At 43.2% G+C, this 16,548-nt stretch overlaps 1 protein-coding gene across 5 annotated transcripts in view; it reads left to right on the top strand.

Moving 5' to 3' along the window:
* The window catches only part of PTPRG (protein tyrosine phosphatase receptor type G), a 770,267-nt gene that overhangs the window by 236,329 nt on the left and 517,390 nt on the right, over positions 1–16,548 (top strand). The window contains exon 1 of one of the 5 annotated variants that reach the window (XM_055557455.1): positions 2,109–3,738. The exons of the other annotated variants lie outside the window; for them this stretch is intronic. The gene's annotated coding sequence lies outside the window, so the exon portion shown is untranslated. Of the gene's footprint in view, positions 1–2,108; positions 3,739–16,548 lie in introns of those variants that run through there. 5 annotated transcript variants of the gene reach the window in all.

Genomic DNA, 16,548 nt, shown 5'->3' with positions numbered 1-16,548 from the left:
GATGGCTATACCTTGTTATCCAGTGGAGGCCTGTTAAAGTCTGGAATGTAGGCTGTTTATTCCCCCAAGGACACTGTCTCCACCGTTGTACTTGTGTCTTGAAGATGGTGCCTGATGTGCGGGAGAGTACCAACAAGTGGGTCTGTCTGAGAAAAATAAAGATCTGTGGTGGTTTAGTCACTCAGTCATGTCCGACTGTTGCGGCCCCAGGGACTGTAGCCTGCCAGGCTCCTCTGTCCATGGGATTCTCCAGGCAAGAAATTGGAGTGGGTTGCCATTTCCTTCTCCAGGGGATCTTCCTGATCCATGAATGGAAGCCAGGTCTCCTGCATTGCAGGCAGATTCTTTACCAGCTGAGCTACAAGGGAAGCCCTAAAGATCTGTAGCAATAATCAAAGCAACTCAAGACAATAGCTCCCAGTTTCAGAGACTGCTGCTGCTTACTTCTTGTTTCTTAAGAATTGGCTTGTTGGCCAACTTCTTCCCTTTCCCAGTTTAATAGCTATTTATTCCCATGGTTCCAACTCTTATTTTTCAGTATCAGAGGGTGCAACCTTAGTATCAAGGCTGGGATTCACATTTCATGCCACTTACATTCATAATCAATATTTTTAACTGCAGAAATCAGAGTATGTAGTATTTCAGAGCTCACTGCTTGTACTTGAGACAAAGTATTACAGTTTGTGATTTGTTAATACATGAACTGTATATTGTCACCCTGCATATTTAACTTATATGCAGAGTACATCATGAGAAACGCTGGGCTGGAAGAAGCACAAACTGGAATCAAGATTGCTGGGAGAAATATCAATAACCTCAGATATGCAGATGACACCACCCTTATGGCAGAAACTGAAGAGGAACTCAAAAGCCTCTTGATGAAAGTGAAAGAGGAGAGGGAAAAAGTTGGCTTAAAGCTCAACATTCAGAAAACGAAGATCATGGCATCCGGTCCCATCACTTCATGGGAAATAGATGGGGAAACAGTGGAAACAGTGTCAGACTTTCTTTTTTTGGGCTCCAAAATCACTGCAGAGGGTGATTGCAGCCATGAAATTAAAAGACTCTTACTCCTTGGAAGGAAAGTTATGACCAACCTAGATAGCATATTCAAAAGCAGAGACATTACTTTGCCAACAAAGGTCCATCTAGTCCAGGCTATGGTTTTTCCAGTGGTCATGTATGGATGTGAGAGTTGGACTGTGAAGAAGGCTGAGTGCTGAAGAATTGATGCTTTTGAACTGTGGTGTTGGATCTTGAGAGTCCCTTGGACTGCAAGAACATCCAGCCAGTCCATTCTAAAGGAGATTAGTCCTGGGTGTTCATTGGAAGGACTGATGCTGAGGCTGAAACTCCAATGCTTTGGCCACCTGATGCGAAGAGTTGACTCATTAGAAAAGACCCTGATGCTGGGAGGGATTGGGGGCAGGAGGAGAAGGGGATGACATGATGAGATGGCTGGATGGCATCACTGACTCGATGGACATGAGTTTGGATAAAGTCCAGGAGTTGGTGATGGACAGGGAGGCCTGGCGTGCTGCGATTCATGGGGTCACAAAGAGTCGGACATGACTGAGCACCTGAACTGAACTGTTTTAAGAAATGTATTACCTAATAAGATTTCATGTGAAATGAAAGTTGCTCAGTTGTGTCTGACTCTTTGCAACTGCATAGACTATATTGTCCATGGAATTCTCCAGGCCAGAATACTGGAGTGGGTGACCTTTCCCTTTTCCAGAGGATCTTTCCAACCCAGAGATCGAGGTCTCCTGCATTGCAGGCGGATTCTTTACCAACTGAGTCACAAGGGAAGGGATCAAGACTCCAGGTCATTTCAGTGAGCCTGGTACTTTCCAGATCTCATAGGAGGTGTGACAACTATGTTAATGTAGAAGTTGTCATGAATGCACTTGACATTTTGAGAGTCCTGCAGCGTCTGTCATGTGAATGGTTTCTGATGATTATTCTCAAGTATGTACTGCTAAAAGTACTGAGGTGTTGCTTAGGTTCGTAAATGGAAAGAAATGCTTAATTCAATAACCAGTGTAATGTCGTTGAGAATAAAAATAATTGTTTTTTCCTTCCGAGTTCTTACTACAGGTTGTTCTAGACCAAGGTCACAAACTTTTCCTGTAACGCCAACATGACAAATACTTCGGACTCTGTTGGGTAGATAGCCCCTGCTACAGCTAGTCAGCTCTGCCTCGTGAAAGCAGCCAGAGACAGTGCCTCGACCAGTGATCATGGCTGTGTTCCAGTAAGACTTGATTTAGACAGACGGAGATCTGACCTTTGCCCATGGCCATTGTTTGCTGGTCCTTTTCTGGAGGAAATTTCTTCTTGCCAAGACTCACTTATCACCGTTGGTGACAGAGTCTCACTTTGGGCCTTAATCACGGATACTGCTGTTTGTTATGCACATGACTTGCTTATCGTTCGTGTTTGGGTGCTGTGTCCATCTTACGTTTCTTTTGCACTACATTCAATTTAGTGAACATATGCCTCAAGCCCTGCCGTCTCTGGTGTCTTAAGATACAAAAAGATGATTAAGACATACTCTCTGCCCTTACAGAACCTTATAGTGGTTGGGGAGATCAACACATAAATGGGTAACTTTACTGTTGTTATTGCTAGAGTAGCTATGCATAAAATGTTACTGGGTCCACGAACAGGACAAAAATTAATACCACATTTCTTCTTCAGGTGACGTCTCAGTCCCTTGCACTCAGTCCTTTTTATAGGAAAGAGTTTTCTCTTTTCATGGCCCGATGTATCGGAAAATCAATCTATATCTAAATAAATGTTTTATTTAAAAAGAGCAGAGAGTTTAGAAATCATAAGTGTCTAGATTATGGTCATGGAGGGATTATTCACAGATAGTGATAACAGATTACTTTGGATATGCTTTGTTTCAGAAGAGTAGGTATTAATTTTCGGTTTCTCTTTCAAATGAGGAGAGGTAAAGATGACATGTAAAACATAGTCCTCTAATCCGGGGGAGTGAATTTTGTGTGAAGAGTGCATTTCCACAGCTGGTGTATGCTACCTTGGTTAAGATCCTGTTCATCAGGTTATTCAGAGCTTCGCTTTGAGCAGCTCTTTCCTGTTACTATCAGGGTCTCTGTGGCCATGGGGTGTTTATCTGCTGGGTTTACTCCAGTGGATGGTGTTCACCTGAGCGTGAAGAGTTCACAGGCTACACCTGAGCTCCGTGGGGTAGACGTGCGATCACTTGGTGGGCTCTGTCCTGGGCGGCGGGCGTGGAGGATGACTGCCCTCGCCCTAGCTCACACCTAAACTGCAGGAAGCCTGAGGACTGAGTGTTTTTCCATTGGTTGAATGTCTTTATCCACTGAGGTTTTGGGATGTACTGCTGCGTGGTGGGCTAGTAGGATTTGTATGGTCAGGCCACTCACGATGGCTGTTGTCTTGTCCTCTGTCCATCCTCTGCCTGACCAGTGCTTGCTTCACCTGTACTTAGGTGTGGGACTGATCTTCCTAGGTACTTGCCCCAGGCCCCAGCTGTGGACTGTTCTTATCAAAGGGGTGGTGCACTCCTCCACTGGTTTCCATGGTAACTAATGAGCCCACCTGAAGTCAATGTCAGTTCCTTTATTACTGGTAATCCACCCTCCCCCTCCACACTCCTCAGGGAGCGAAGATGACTTAGGCCGCCATGTCTTGCCCTCTGTGTACTGCTCGAGGTGGGGTGTTGCTCCAGGACCTTGCTTCAGACCTGTAAGCTCTCACATCCGTTTAACTATTGATGTCTCTGTTGTTGACTCCGAGCTCTTTCTTTGGGCTTTAAACGGCACAAGCACAAGCTTGTAGACCCGCGGGGTGCAGCCCAACAAGTTGCTGGTTTCTTCCCTGCATTGTCACAAGCCCAGGGTCCATGTGAGAGCTATCTTGTCTTCACAGCTATCCTAAGACCCTGTTTATCATGAACTTGCAGTGGAATGAAAGGTGCTTTTGTCCAGTCAGATCAGATCAGATCAGTCACTCAGTCGTGTCCGACTCTTTGCAACCCCATGAAATGCAGCACTGCGACCCCATGAATCGCAGCACGCCAGGCCTCCCTGTCCATCACCAACTCCCGGAGTTCACTCAGACTCACGTCCATCGAGTCAGTGATGCCATCCAGCCATCTCATCCTCTGTTGTCCCCTTCTCCTCCTGCCCCCAATCCCTCCCAGCATCAGAGTCTTTTCCAATGAGTCAATTCTTCGCATGAGGCGGCCAAAGTACTGGAGTTTCAGCTTTAGCATCATTCCTTCCAAAGAAATCCCAGGGCTGATCTCCTTCAGAATGGACTGGTTGGATCTCCTTGCAGTCCAAGGGACTCGCAAGAGTCTTCTCCAACACCACAGTTCAAAAGCATCAATTCTTCAGCACTCAGCCTTCTTCACAGTCCAACTCTCACATCCATACATGACGACTGGAAAAACCATAGCCTTGACTAGACAGACCTTTGTTGGCAAAGTAATGTCTCTGCTTTTGAATATGCTATCTAGGTTGGTCATAACTTTCCTTCCAAGGAGTAAGCGTCTTTTAATCTCATGGCTGCAATCACCATCTGCAGTGATTTTGGAGCCCTAGAAAAATAAAGTCTGACACTGTTTCCACTGTTTCCCCATCTATTTCCCATGAAGTGATGGGACTGGATGCCATGATCTTCGTTTTCTGAATGTTGAGCTTTAAGCCAACTTTTTCACTCTCTTTCACTTTCATCAAGAGGCTTTTGAGTTCCTCTTCACTTTCTGCCATAAGGGTGGTGTCATCTGCATATCTGAGGTTATTGATATTTCTCCCGGCAATCTTGATTCCAGTTTGTGTTTCTTCCAGTGGTTTGGTTTAAAATCATACTTGATGGCAAAACTCAGGCCAGAAGCTATTCTTCTGAAAACATCAACATTGAGTTTGTTTCAGCTTCAAGAGTTAGAATAAGAACTATTGTGGAGAACAGAATTGCTGTTGATATGTTACTTACCTTCATGGTTAGACTCTGGATCAAATATTTCTTCTAAAGTGATGAATATATAGTTTCTATACATGTGCGTGCTTGCTAAGTCACCTCAGTCATGTACAACTCTTGGTGACCCTGTGGACTGTATCCTGCCGGGCTCCTCTGTCCATGGCGTTCTCCAGGCAAGAATACTGGAGTGGGTTGTCATGCTCTCCTCAGGGGGGTCTTCCCAGTCCAGGGGTTGAATCCATGTCTGTTGTGTCTCCTGCATTGGCAGGCAAGTTCTTTACCACTAGCACCACCTGGGAGGCCCTATATGTTTACATGTACAAGTGACTAAATGTGTCTGGGGTACCGGACCCTTATAGCTACTTACTTTGCCATTGATTTCACACTTTGCTTCACTGAGAGAACTTCTCGGTCTCTGAACGCCTTCCATCTCTAAAGTACTTCGGCTTCTCGGATTTTTTTTTTTTTTGGTAGTTTTTTTCTTGGAATTCAGTTATTCATGTTGTGATTTATTTATTTTATGTGGGAAAGTATGTCCAAATAAGTCTTTCATCTCTTCTATAAATAGGTATAATAATTGATTTTGTTAAGTCTCTGTATATCAATAAGACGAAGATCAGATAAAATCTGATCTTTTGATCTGTGGTATATTACCAAAGGTATTCTTGGTTGAGAAGAATTATAAATCACCAGCTCTTTTTTCCTCTTACTGTGTTATCTTAAGTCATGGGTCTTCAGTTTAAAATAACAGTCCAGTCAAGTCCAATCAGTTGTTGTAAATTAACCTTGAAACAGGGGAAAGGAGTATGATGTGAAGGGATTTTTGTTATTTGATTTTACTTATGTGCATGTATTTATGCAATTAATCCTAAGCTCTTAGATCTCTAGCTTTGGGGGTGGCTCTGAGGAGCCGGAAGCCAACATTTTTTAGTGGGTGGGATGAACAAAGTCAGCATTTATGTGGGATGCTTAGAATGTCTTGTTTCTTAGATTTGTAATTCAGGTTTGCTCCCACAGAGATTGAAGATGATTTCCTATTATAAAGATGAGTTCTTTGAGACATGTTCCAACCTTTGATTCAACATCATAAAGTAACTGGAGTAACTAAAACAATCCGATTGCATAGATAATCTGCTTGAGGCAGAGATTGGGCAGGTACTGTTAACAGTTTCAGGTTCTCAGGACAGCTTAATTCATAATAAATGTATCTATATTCAATGATCATTCTGCAAATTGCAGGTCTGCGTGCTAGCTGTGATGTTAAGGCGTTATCTTGTATTCAGAGGTATTTATTACTGAATTTATTTTAATCTTATCCCTTTTTTTTTTGGATTTAGTTAATGATTTGCAGAGCTTTAAGAGAAGGAGAAAGCAGGAAAGTACTTATTTAAATGCATCTTCATGAATAATAAGCGGGATCCTGAGTTCTAGAGGCTGGAGCGTCTCAGTCAGTAGAGCTCATCTTCTGCTTGGGTTGCTGTGGCCTCAGAGCACAGAGCTTTGGGGGGCCAGAATGATAGGATCTGTGGCCTTGCAGTTGCTTCAGTGTCCCCAGAAGGGGCCCTGGTAAGGACAGGGGTGCTGAGCCCTAACCCCGTCCTCAGCTTTTGAGACTGTGGCTTTGCTCAGCCTTGAGCCTCCCCTTACTAACCTCCTGTGGGCACATGCCATGTTTCTCTCAGATCTTGGCCCTTGCCACCAATGAATTCAGGAATTTGCATTCAGATCTCAGATGTGTTTTAAACATTGTCTTTAACTCTTTTTTCCATGAAACACCCCAGCCCACAGCTTACCATTCATTCATTAAATTGCAAAGGCGATGAGTTGAGAGTGGCACAAGAAACCAGTGGAGGAAAGGTCTCTGGGGTTGAGTGGGCATCACTGTTGGCAGTATCTCAAGCTCTGTCTCTCTTGGTCCAGTCTCTCTGTTCCCTAGGTCCCCTCTCCATCCCACCCTCTATGCAGTTCTAGTCTGGCTGTCCCTCACAGGGTTCAGAACAAGTGTGGGCCACTTAACTAGCCCAGTGGTAGTTGAGACATGTTGTTCCAGCCTTTGCTACCACATTATCAAGTAACTCAAGGAGCTAAAATAATTCTATTGCATAGCTAATCTGCTTGAGACAGAGATAAGGCAGGTATTTGTAACAGTTTTGGATTCTTGGGACTACTTTATTCATATTAAATGTGTTTTGTTCTGGTTGTATGTCCCAGGCGAGACTGATAAGTGTCTCACTTTAGTTGGCTGGATGGCCTCCTTACAAACAGAGAGTTTATCTTCTTTTGCATGTGTTTATTATCCAGAGGAGAGTGTGTTTCAGTTTTGGCTTTCTGAGGTCAGCTTCTTGGCCTGAAAATTACAAAGAAAATCTGCAGCCTCTTGAACCAGCTGTACCTGAAGGCTCATATCTTCAGGTTCCAATTTAAGTCAGTTAATTCCCTTTATCTCCTCTTTATCCACTTATATTCATGTCCCTTTCAATCAAAAGCTACCCAAGTATTATACTAGGGAGAGGGGCACACAGAGTCACCAATTTAAAACAAAAAACAAAACAAGCTAGTATTCCCAGCACAGGACTTTAACCTGCAAGTTGACAGGGGTCCCGGTACGACTCTCTGGATGTGGTCTACTTGTCTTTGCTGTGGCAGCCACCATCAACACCACCCCACCCTTCTCTGCCAGTTTTCCTTTTAGCTGAAAGGATCAAAATTAATTCCAAGTTTGGCTAGGTTGTAAAAAAGAAACTGTGAATCATGTGCTCTGTTTCTCCCTGCTGTACAGAAATAAATACCTTTTTGATTATTCAATTGTAGCAAAACGGATGTTTTCCCATGGCATGTTGAAGTTGTTCCCACCAGACAATGTTTGTGGAGTGAACTGGTGGTCACGGAAGGGGTGACATCCTCCGCAGTGGGTAGTGACCCAGTTTCTGTGTATCTTCTTAGTCCTGGAGGCTCACTTTTGTGTTCCCTTTGCTCAAGGGCCTCATGGCTCTGTGAGCACAGAAGATGATTTTAGTTAAATGCTTTTATCTAAATCCAATCATTTTTATTTTTTCTACGACTTTACTGTTTTTTATACTCACCCCATTTTAATATTTTAAAGAATCAGTAAAATTTATGATGATTAATTATTATGAACATGTCTTTGGGGTATCTTTTTTTAAAGGACATGGGAGATTTATTGTTAATTTTAAAATTTTCCTTGTCTTTATTTTTCTGTTGCCATCTGTTGGTTTAAATTTTCTCAGACTGTTTACAGTTCCAATTTTCCTTCCATACATTCTCTGGAATTTGGCTCTTCTTTCCTGACACAATAGGTCAGGTTTTCAAAAATCTGGCCCCTGTGTAACTTGACTTTATCCATAGTCAACACACTGCCTATGCGTTCTGAAGTCTTCCATCTCTTAGGTCTTTGAGCAGATGTTAACTGTTTAAATATTTTGTTGTTTGGATGTAAAAAAATTGAAATGTAAGATGTCAGTGATAGCATGCTTTGCTTATACCCGAGCAGATTGCTGCCTTCAAATTAAACACACACACGTATTTAAAACATGGAGAGTTCCCCTTATGCATTTTAACCATAATCTACAGGTTGTATACTTGGAAAAATAAGTTAAATCCATCAGGTTATAATGGAGATTTTGTTGCACCCAGAGGATATCTAAAAAGTGGTTTATTTATTCTCTGAATTGGTTTACATCAGTGGGCCTTTCCTGGTGATGAATTCAGACTTCCCCATGGGAGTGAGAAAGGAATTTAGGAGTGGTTTATGCTCTGGTTTATGTATTCGTGATGGTATTTGGTCATCACATGAATGACTAAAATAAATGAGTAGTAAGTTGTTGACGTATAATCAACTGGGGATGCGATATTGCCCTTGGTAGTGGTAATGGCTTGAGCAGGATCAATGACGAGCTTCATGGTCTGCCTGACACTGTGTGCAGGGTCCCATTGAATCCTCCAGACAGCTCGCATGTGTTGTCCCTATGATGCCCCGTTTTAGAGATGAGAGAACTGAGGGTGAGAATGGTTAGCTAGTTTTCCGAGGTCATACAACTGAAAAATGGGGGTACTGGGCCTCTAGCCTGGGAGGTGTGAGTCCAGTCTCTGCATTGCACTTCCGTGTGGTGTAGACTTGAAGAGCACAGGCTGTGAAGGTGAGGAGGACTTGGAGCCTCTCAGTCTTAAGTCAAGTAGATGGAAACAGTAGCTGCCTTCAAAGTGAGGTTAAATGACTAAGTGGAGATGCCTGACTGGTAAGTGCTCAGTAAATACTAACTATTATCATTGTAATTAAGGCTATTGATTAGTATTGTCTGTAGAAGTAGATCTATATCGTGCCTCCTCCTGCCCTAACCCCACCCCACCATGATGTAGAGGCCTCAGGGTAGTAAAAGTTCATTATAGCTTTGAGTGTAATCATATCCTCAGGTAGATAATGCATCACTACCTCTGTCGTACATGATATATTAAAATATTGAACAGCAGTAGATTTCTCCTTAACTTTATTCAGATTTCGTCCTTGGCCTGTTCGCCACCAGCCAAAATGAGGAGAAATTTGTAGCTTGGTCCCTCAAGTTGAAAGTGGGCATTAATATTAGCAAATTCCCTTTAATAATCATCACATTAAATTTGATGACCAGAGGGGACATCCTTATAGCTTATAACTGAAAATAATGTCTCTGGGAGACGAGGGAGCGTTTCCCAAATGTTCACCACTGAGCAAGATTAAAGAGACCAGAGACTGGGGCGCCCGATGGCTGGTGTTATTAATCCAGTGGTCCACACGCAGGTAACTGGCTTTGGGTTTCTTGAGCATCTGTGGCCCTTTAATCTTCACTGCAGAAATAGAAAACAAGATTGTAGAAACCTGTCTTGGAGCAAAGATTATTGATACTTTTTCCTCTTACATGACTCAAAACAAAAGAGAGCTGTGATAAATAATGACTCTAATTCTTGGGGTTATTGAAGAGGAATCATTAAATCCAGCAGTTTGGAGAGCTGATAGCTGCCCATTCGAGAACCTGAATGGGCAGAAGCTGGTTCCTTGGGGCAGATGAAGCCATGTAATTGCTCAGAGAGGGTGAAGGCCTGTGTGGCCTGTGTGGTAAGAATTGAATGTTTGACAAGGTGGCTGAATCCTCTCTCTTTCCAGTGCAAGCAAAAGTGTTAATTGGTCTAATTGGATTCTTTGAGATCCCATGGACTCCTTTGTCGCCCGCTAGGCTCCTCTGTCCACGGGGATTCTCTAGGCAAGAAGGCTGGAGTGGGTTGCCATGCCCTCCTCCAGGGGATCTTCCCAACCCAGGGATCAAAGCTGCCTCTCCTGTGCTGCAGGCGGATCCTTCACCGCCTGAGCCACCAGCCCAGCCAGGTTAAAAGTGAATTCTTAAGTGTGGCCCCTCCAGAGCACTCTTACCTCCGTATGTCCTTTGTCATTGCTATCACCTTGTTTATTGTTTCTGTCTCTTACTAGACCCCAGGGTAAGGACTGTGTCTCTCCACTGTCTACTCGGAATCACTACAGGGCCTGCTGACACTTTGTTCTCAAAAGCGATTTAAATGCTAGCATCAGTGACTGGTTTACTTCGTGATAGCACTGTTTTCTCCCAGTTGAAAGGTTAGTTTTTGGCCCCAGCTTTATAAGTGTGGAAGGTGTCAGGGTGAAGGGCCACAGGAAAAGGCAGAAAGCACATCCGTGTTCTCTCAGGTTATTAGAGACTGGGGATCACACACGTGTTTTTGCTACTCTCTGTGACTAAGATGTCCATCATCAACTCTTGGAGCCTGATTTCCATTTTATCCCTGAATGGCAGAGATGATGTTTACCATGTTGCAGTCTTCCCCTGAGGACTACATGATGTCATGAATTTCATTGATGCTGAAGATTTCCCCCCTTCTTCTTCACCTTTTAATATTTCTGAAATCAGGATGTAATTTCCATCTAGTAGTGTTTGAAAACTATTATCTGGGGCTTTTTTTTTAACAATGAACATCAGTGGAATTGGGATGGTGTCCTCAACTTCATGAAATAAGGTAATTACTGGAGGTGTATCGCTGTTAGATCTGTAAATGTTTGTTTCCTTATCTTTGTCCTCAGTAACAAAGGAGAAGAGAACATTGGTACAAACATCACTGTGAGAAAGAAAGGCACCTTCCTGTGGAAGAAGCGCAGGCCTGGGAACTGGGAGGCTGGTTCCTTTGCCGAATCAGCATTAGCTGTAGATGGTAGTCATTACCCATCCATTTTCTGCCGGGTTTTGTCAGTCAAGGATCTGGCTTCGTAAAGAGGTTCCGAACCTCTGTAGTGCTGCTGATTGCCACTGGCTCATTGGAGCTGTTTGTTTGGAGTTGTGAAGCCAAGCCCCAGGACTGTAGGCAGATGTCAAAATTGTTCAGTGCTGACTGCCGTGAGCCTGATGTGCAGAAGAGCACTTTCGAGCAGCCAGTATTTCCACTCCCGGGTTTCCTGGTCTTCAGCTCTAATTTGTAATGTCACAAAGGCAGAGAGAAGATGAGTGGGGCCCTGGGGCTTGAAGAAGGAGAAAATGAAGGAAGGTGGAAGGAAGAAAGGAAGGAGAGAAGAGAAAGAAAAGAAAAACAGGGCATATGGAATTTTTCCAGCATAAAGTACAAGAAGTCAGGAATTTGAGACTATCTGCTGAGTCTAAGCATGTAGTAGTTTGGTTGGGACACTTGGTTACTTACTTTTTTCTTTCTTAAAATATTTCTCTGCATTTTAACACTGAGATAATTGCATGAACTATTTCTTATAGGAATAAACTTTTATGGTCTTCTTTTTCTAAAATCGTACCCTGCCCAGTCTAGTTTGGGGCTTCTAAAGGGTTTACTGGCTGTGATGTGGGAAAGAAACGTCTCAGATGATTGTGAGAAGTAATGAACACAACTGGAAATGTACATTCTAACTCAACATTCTAGACCCCCTTCTCTCTAAATTCCCACCAAAATATGTGACAGTAAATGACAACTAGTTAATTTTTTTTTTTTGGTAGTTAACAAAGGTTCATTAGGCGTTGAATATAGTGTCAGGCATAAAATTACTGTGTCAACAAAGGTCCGTCTAGTCAAAGTTATAGTTTTTCCAGTAGTCGTGTATGCATATGAGAGTTGGACCATAAAGAAGGCTGAGTGCCAAAGAATTGATGCTTTTGAACTGTGGTGTTGGAGAAGACTCTTGAGAGACCCTTGGACTGCAAGGAGATCAAACCAGTCCATCCTAAAGGAAATCAATCCAGAATATCCATTGGAAGGGCTGAAGCTAAAACTCCGATACTTTGGCCACCAGATGCAAAGAGCTGACTCATTGGAAAAGATCCTGATGATGAGAAAGATTTGGGGCATGAGGAGAAGGGGCGACAGAGGATGAGATGGTTCGATGGTATCACCGACTCAATGGACGTGAGTTTGAGCAAACTCCAGGAGATGGTGAAGGACAGGGAGGCCTGGCGTGTTGTCATGCATGGGATCACAGAGTCAGATACGACCGAGCAACTAAACAACAATCACCAGCACATGAAATTATCAGTATAGTGCTGGTTGAAATAATTTGCAAATTACTGCCCTTCCTCTGAGGCTTGTGTACAAAAGCTGGCCCAAGTGGAAATTAAAAATTTTCAGTCCTCTTCCTTTTTAAAAAGTCTGTTCTTGGCCACCCTCCTAAGACTCAAAGTGTTGTTGCTTTAAAATTTTTTAATCTTTGAGTTTTAGCTTTGTATTGGAAAGGTCCCTTAAGGAAGGTTGTTTGTTTTCATTTTTAAATGTGTTCAGTTGATAGTTGGCTCAAAAATAGCCAGTGTGCTAACTCAAGAGTGGGGTCAAAGGACTGACTAGTGACTTAAATTACCAGCTTTTATGAATGAGTGACTAGAGAATAACGCTGTCAGTAGAACAGCGTGGAAGCAGGATGGGTCTTAGAGTGCTTGTTGATAAGGCAGTGCTTTCTAGTCAGGCCAGCCTCTGCTCCTGAACACAGTTCCCCAGTCCTAGGACTGGAATTTTGGAGGATTTCTTGACTTGTGTATACTTTTCTTCCAAGTTTTAGGGACACTGTTATCAGTCGCTAAGTCATGTTCAACTCTTTGCAGCCCCATGGACTGTAGACTATTAGGCTCCTCTTTCCATGGGCTTTTTCAGGCAAGAATACTGGAGTGGGTTGCCATTTCCTTCTCTGGGGGATCTTCCTGACCCAGGGATTGAACCCATGTCTCCTACACTGGGAGGCTGATTCTTTACCACTGAGCCACCAGGGAAGCCCATTAGAGACATAAACAATTATAAATATAAACATGTTATTTTAGAATACTTTTAGGTTTAATGGAAACATTGAGAAAATCTCACAGAGTTCTCATATACTCCATATCCAGTTTTTGCTGATAATATCGACCTATTTACTTTATCATCACTCTTGAGCCAAAGGTGATCCATTGTTATTAAACTCTCTACTTACTCAGATCTCCTACTTTTTACCTAGTGTCCTTTCCTGTTCTCGGGTCCCATCCAGGATATTGCATTACCTTTGGTTGTCATGTCTCCTGAGCTTCTGCTGGGCTGTGACTGTTTCTCACACTTTCCTTGTTTCTGATGATCTTGACAGTTTTGAAGAGTACTTGTCAAGTACTTCACAGACTGTCCTTCAGTTTGGCTTTGTGTGGTGTTTTCCTCATGATTGGATTGGGGTTGCAGATTTTTGGGTGGTAGGTCACAGACGTAAAGTACCATTTTCATTACTTCATATTAAAAGTGCATTCTATTAACACTGTGACTGTTGATGTTGGTGCTGGTCACTGGCAGTGTTTATTAGGTTTCTTCACGGTAAATTTATCGTCCACCCCACTACACACACACGCACTATATTCTTTGGAGAGAATTCAGTCATGACTTTAAGAAGCTGGGTGTTTTGCTCTACCTTCTTGAGACCTCCTTCTCCCCTTCCTGAAAAAATGTGTATTGATTAATAAGGAGTTAATTTGATTCTTAATTTGGGAGATGGTATCCTATTATAGTTAAGAGTGAAGATGATGAAGCCAGACCAGCAGGATGTGAATTTCCTCTCAGCTATTTCCTGCCTGTGTAATAGGAGTCCTAACAGAAGTATAGCGACTGCAAAATGAAATACTCTATGGTGCAGTGCTTAGCCCTGGACCGGGCAAATTCTTAATATGTATTGCTTAATAAAATACCATTGTGGTTATATAAACAAACTAGTTTTTACATGTCTAGTCTTAAATTGATTTCAGTGTGTTTTTTCATAAAAGCAATTTTGTAGAAGGTGGTAGGATTTCTAGGTGAGTTGAAGACAGGTGACAGGCTGCTGCAGGCCCATTTTCAAAATTGAGAACAATCAAATAAGAAACCGTGGTTTAAAAATATCCTGAGCCCTGGTAGAAAACAGAGTTTTCATCAGAAGGGGAGTAGGTGTAGAGTCTACATAGACCCTCAGAGATGCGCCTTACTGCCTTTGCTACTTTAGAGGTTGGTTTTTCTTGATGAACAAGCCTCCAGAGCCTGAGAGTTCTGTGTGTGGTTGTCCCAGCTCTCTTTCCTGTCTCTCAAGATGGGTGTTTCAAGCTGGAGGAAGAAAGTAACATTTCCCCATGGTGTTAGGATGCAGAGAGGACTGACCTGTGCTGTGGACATAACTGTAACAGTTCCTTTATGGAAGGAGAAGGATCAGAAGGAAACCACAATGTGTTCAAAGTTCTATTTGAGGGGTTTCTAGGTGGGAGTCCCCGACCCTGCCCTGCAGGTGACAGTGTCCATCTGGGAAGTGACTTTCTGGTGAGGTACAGACTGTGTGACCAGCTGTTCCTATAAACAGATGCACTGGCAGCCCAGGGAGGTACTTCTGAGGTGGGAAATGGTTCCTGACTGCTTAACATAGCTTCAAGAGCATGTATATTTTCATGATACTTCCCAGTGGTCTGTACCTGGAGGGCATAAAAGTGTGTGTGCGTGTGCTCAATCTCTTAGTCTTGTTCAATTCTTTGCGACCCCATGGACTGTAGTTTGCTACAGTCTGGATTTTCCAGGCAAGAATAATTTAGTGGGTTGTCATTTCTTCCTCCCGGGAATCTTCCTCTCCCAAGGATGGAAACTGCGTATTTGTGTCTCCTGCATTGGCAGGTGGATTCTTTAGCTCTCAGCCACCTGGGAAGCCCATAACTACCCATAGACCTTCCAGATACAGATCACTGGGAAAGAAGGGGAGGAAGAGGAAGGCATTGATTTTAGGAATACCCCATTGACAAGTTAAAGCAGAAACTCAACCCAAGTCAGTTTCAACAGTAAAGGAAAAAGATAAACTTTGTTGTCCTCGATTTTCATTGGTTCCAGCTGCTCAGGACCATGGCGAGAGAAGCTGTCTATTTCTGTCTCTGGGCTCTGCCACCCACAGTGTCTGCCTTATCCTGAGGCAGGCTTCCCATTGTAATGGCAGTGTTGCTGCCCACAGCAGCTGGTTATCTTAGGCTAACTGAAGTGCATTTGCAACCTGGAAGGCTGGGTGTAACCTTGAAAATTAATTTTTAAACTATGAAAATGATCAGTAACACACAGAAGTCAAGAGAGTAGTGTCCCAGCCCTCATACTCATTATGCAGCTTGGGTGGAAATGGTTTTAATCATGAGGCCGTGATTTGGATAGGGAAGGTGTGGCCAACCTGGACAAACTCCGTCACCCAGACATGTTGAAAATGGTATCAGGAAGATGACCAGAGGGTGTGGAAGCCCACCACTGTGTTCCTCCCACAGACACTGGGTAAGGCCAGCCCCAAGATGTGTCAGGCAGAGTTTGCTTAATAGCAATACATGGTGCTGCAGAGGAGATGGCCCTTGCTTTCTCTTCCTGTTCATGTCTGCATCTGGAGAAAGTTGACCATATTTTCACTGTAGGCCTAGGTTTCTTTATCAGTAGAAATCAGTGTATAGTTTCTGATGGAAGTCTATTAATCCAAATTTAATTATTAATTAAACCTCCTTTTCTGCCTCAGAAATGATATGGTTTGGGTGACTAATGATATGAGTCAACTGATGGAGCCCTTGATAGAAACTCGCAGTTTCTGATTCCTGACCATGTGGCTCTTTGGCGTGCCAGTTCCTAGGACATCACTTTCACAGAGGGATGCATGCACATGGTCCTGGTATGAGGGAGGCCAGGTAGACTTGGTGAGTGATGGGGGACCATGGGATCGGAAACAGCCAGGCCCAGTCTAAAGATACTCGTGTTTAGGTTTGCTCAAGACTCATGCTGGATATAAAAACGTATATGTGACTAAATTCATATCACATGCCCTTGATGTATTCATCTTCCTCTTTATAGGGAAATGTTAACGATCTGGTCCCTGAGAAGGAGGCAAACTGGGGCTCACAGGCCAGATTCATCTGCCTTGTTTGCAAATAAAATGTCACTGGGACACAGCTGTACGCACTTGTTTATATGGTGTCCATGCTGCTTTGGCACCGTACACAGAGACAGAGTCTAAAATATTTACTGTCGGGCCCTGACAGAAAGTTTGCCAACTCCCATTGTAGAACAGTGCTTCCATTAGGAATCTCA

The sequence above is a fragment of the Bubalus kerabau genome, chromosome 20 (genome assembly GCF_029407905.1).
Source record: "Bubalus kerabau isolate K-KA32 ecotype Philippines breed swamp buffalo chromosome 20, PCC_UOA_SB_1v2, whole genome shotgun sequence".
NCBI lineage: Eukaryota > Metazoa > Chordata > Mammalia > Artiodactyla > Bovidae > Bubalus > Bubalus kerabau.
The sequence above is the reverse complement of the archived record's forward strand: the minus strand, read 5'-3'. Positions and strand labels throughout refer to the sequence as shown.